Source organism: Propithecus coquereli, unplaced genomic scaffold (genome assembly GCF_000956105.1).
Source record: "Propithecus coquereli isolate 6110/MARCELLA unplaced genomic scaffold, Pcoq_1.0 Scaffold19, whole genome shotgun sequence".
Lineage (NCBI taxonomy): Eukaryota > Metazoa > Chordata > Mammalia > Primates > Indriidae > Propithecus > Propithecus coquereli.
This window is the reverse complement of record NW_012143856.1, coordinates 10,761,696-10,765,870: the sequence shown is the minus strand read 5'-3', so window position 1 is coordinate 10,765,870 and position 4,175 is coordinate 10,761,696.

Below are 4,175 nucleotides of genomic sequence, written 5' to 3'. Positions count from 1 at the left end.
ACGGGGTCTCGCTCTTGCTCAGGCTGGTCTCAAACTCCTGAGGTCAAACAATCCGCCCGCCTTGGCCTCCCAGGGTGCTAGGATTACAGGTGTGAGCCACCACGCCCGGTGGATTATTGTTTTAATATCTAAAGAATCTTTAGTGATGTCGCCTCTCTCATACCTGATACTGGTAATTTGTATTTTTGCTCTCTTTTTTTCCTGATTAGTCTGGCTAGAGGTGTATCAATTTTATGGATCTTTTCAAAGAAACAGCTTTTGGTTGTATTGATTTTCTCCATTGTTTTTCTGTATGTGACTTCACTGAGTTCTGCTCCAAACTATATTTCCTTTCTTTTGCTTACCTTAGGTTTAATTTAGTCTTCTTTTTTCTAGTGTCTTAAGGTAGAAGCTGAGGCCATTAATTTGATGTTGTTTATCTTTTCTAATATAGGTATTTAGTGCTACATATTTCCCCCTGCATATTGCTTTAGCAGTATTTGATGTGTTTTGTTTTCATTTTCATGTATTTCAAAATATTTTCTACTTTCACATTTGATTTTTTTTAACCTGTGGGTTATTTAGAAGTATGCCACTTAGCTCCCACATATTTAGAGATTTTCTGAGATGTTTCTGTTATTAATTTGTAATTTAATTTCATAGTGGTCAGCATCCTCCTCAATTTGCATTAGTCTGATGTTTTCCTCATGATTAAATTCAATTTATGCAATTTTGTTAGGGATATCACAGAAATGATGCTGTATTCTTCTTATTGCTTCCTATCACATGACACATACTTTCAATTTTTCCCATTACTGATTAATTCTGGATTTCTTCTTTTTGTGATTACACTGCACTGTTCTTTGCCAGCAGTGAGAAACTTGCCCCATACTCTTCTTGATATACTGTATTTACTGAATAGATCTATCCTCCATGCTAGGCTGCTCCTCTCCCATGAACACCCTCCTCACCCTGCCCTGGCTCTGATATCCCATGCTGGGCCACCCCTTCCCCCTGCATGGACACTCTCTTCACCTTGCTCAGGTTCTGACACCTCACACCAGTCCCCATGCACAGATCCCCTCTTCATCCAGCATGAGTACTCTCCTCACTGTAATTGGGCTCCAATACACCATGCCTAGCTGCCCCTCTGTAAGGATATTCTCTTCACCGTTCTTGGGCTCTGACTCCCCACACTAGGCTGTACCACCCCATTGTGGAAGCCCCTTCCATCCCACTTGAGTTCTCATTTTTCCGCTTTCCACAGGTTCCTCCTCCCTCCACTATGTTGGCCTCAGTTTACCCTGCCCACCTAATCATTTTAAGAAAAATTGTTGGGTGCTGGAAAGAGAAGAGAAGGGCAGAGAAAAAGAAAGTGCTGTGCTTTTAAAAAAGGTCTCTGGCTGCTCTAAGGAAAATAGACAATAGAAGGACGGGGCAGCAGGGAAACTAGTTAAGCTGCTTTTGCCGAGGCAAGAAATGACAGTAATTTGGACTGGATAGTAGTAGTGATATGGTGGAAAATGGTCAGATTCTGGATATATTCTAAAGGCAGAGTTGACGGTACTTTCCAATAGTTTGGATGTGAGGTGTGAGAGAAAAAGATGGGTCAGTGATATTCCTGGGCTCTTGGCCTAAGTGACTGGTGCTAGGTACCTAGTTAGGGCAGATAAGAGGTGGAAGTTGGGGGTGAAGGAATTATAAGTTTACTTTTGGACATCTGAAGTCTGAAAATGACTGTTAGGCAGTGGAGATGTTAAATTGGCAGTTGGATATTCCAGGTCAGAGCTCGAGGGAGAAGATGAGAGCCTGGAGATTAAATCTAGGGGTACTTCGTATTTAGATAATTTTTAAAGCTGTGAGATTGGTTGATTTCACTGAAAGAGTGAATATAGATGAAGAGAACATGTCTAAGGACATTTAGTTTTATTTTTTACTTAATTGATTAATTAATTATTTTTATTTTATAATATTAAGGGGGACCAACTGTTTTTGTTACATGGATACCTTTTATAATGCTTATGTCAGAGCTTTTAGCATGCCCATCACCTGAATAGTGAATAGTGTTCATTTACCTGACAGGTAAGTCTTTATCCCCCCCTCCTCCCCTCCTCCCCTTCTTGATTTCCAATGATCCTTATATCTCTTTGACATCTAATTATAAAGTTCAGAAAAAGGAGAGGTAAGATCCAGCAAAAACAACAAAGGAGGAAAATCTGGAGGGTGGAATATCAGAAGCCAGTGAAGAGAGTGGTTTAAGAAGAGTGGTACAATGCTGCTGACAGGCCAAGACGAGAGCATTCATTTTGGCAATGTGGGGGATCTTAAGTCAAAGGCAAATGTGAGATACCCTCTAAATGCAGCAAGTTAGTAAAACTACAGGAGTGGCCTGCCTGTGCCACGTTGGCACAGAAAATTGAGAAAGAGGGAGGAGAGAAGAGGAGGCTAGGGAAAAGGAAGAGATAAAGAGAGCCTTTTGGAGCTATAGTTTGCCTTACACCCCACTAATTACTCTATCTGAGGGCTGGGGGCTAGACACCTCAATGCTGGTGTTTGATTTTCCCAAGTGCCTTGGGCCTCTCTGACAGCCCTGCTGGTGGTGCTCTGAGCCAAGGGAACCACTTCACCTATTTCTCTGAGAAAGACACACTCATTCCACCAACCTAATTTTAAAAATCTTTCAGGGGCTCTTTTTTTTTTTTTTCGTTTGGCAAAGACAATGGAGCCATCTACTCAAATAGCGGTCAGCTACCTTTGGGGAATTCCTATACTTTATCCTTGTTTTGTTTTTGTGACTTTTCCAAAAAGTGCTTTGAGGATACATAGTAAAAATAAACTAGAAGTTTAACTATAAGTATTAACTAGAAGTAATAAAAACTAGAAGTAAATGACATTTTGTAGGTGACTTTCTCAATATACTGTCTAAGATCCATGTAGATATCCTGAGGTGCCTCACAGATGGGAATGCAAATCAGTGCTCCAGGGACCTAGAACCCTTATTGTCTAGGCTGGCTGAGTATAGCTTCCTGTCCATATTTTTGGAGAACCACCTTTATAGTCATCTCCAGCCGTGGTGGGACTAAGAAGAAACTGGGGGGAGCTTTACACCTGTGTAATCCCCCAAACATCCCCAGCAAACAAGCCGAAAGCAGTCCTCAAGACTGCCCTTTCCAACCAGAGTGCTACCCCTAAGCCTCTGTTATGGGCTAAATTGTGCCCGCCCCCCAAATTCATATGTTGAAGCCCTCACACCCAGTACCTCAGAATGTGACTATGTACGGAGATAGGGCCTTTAAAAGGCAATTAAAGTTAAATGATCTGGAAATGTTGGCAGCAGAAAGAAAAAAAAGGGTTAAACGAGTCTGTAAGGCTGGGCCCTAATCTAATAGGGCTGGTGTCTTTATAAGAAGAGACACCAGGGATGCAAGGACACAGAGGAAAGACCATGCGAGGACACACTGAGAAGGTCACCATTTGCAAGTCAAAAAGAGAGCCCTCAGGACAAACCAGACCTGCTGACACCTTGATCTTGGACGTCCAGGCTCCAGAACTGTGAAAATAAAATGTCGTTTAAGCCGCCAGTCTGTGGTATTTTGTTTTGGCAGCCCTTGCAAACAAATACAACCTCCCATAAGGAAAGGATGGTATGCCACTGCTGCCCCTGCATTTGTAACACGGATACAAGTGAGCAGCTCCTGTTCACAGTTCCTGACAAACGAGGAAACCAAATACATCCCCCACCTTCCCTTGGGAAGCATGTCTCTTTGAAAAGAATATTAAATGAGCCAGTTGCAGGAACTGTCATAAGGGAGAAGAGGCTAGCTCTAGAAAAAACTGGGGTTCCAGGCTTTGAGCAAATCTCACTTCTTTCTTCTAACTAGACATTTTTATTCTGGTGTGATTACATTAAATTTGATCTCCAAGTTGATCTTGAAGGAGAAAATTAATTTAAAAAAAGACAATATGGCAAATATTTGTGGAAAGGAAAAGGAGTGTTCATGAGAGTTGAATCTAGAACAAATGAATTGTGGACTGTTAGTCTGGTTGTCTTCTACAGAAGCCTTCTACGATCTTTGCTGCCCTAGTTCTTGACCTGAGATGCCTTCTTGTTCACTTCTCTGCCTCAATGAGTTTGGTGAACCTGTTGTCTCCCAGAGTCCCTATTGGTTGGGGGAAGGAAGGTTATTATTTGGGGG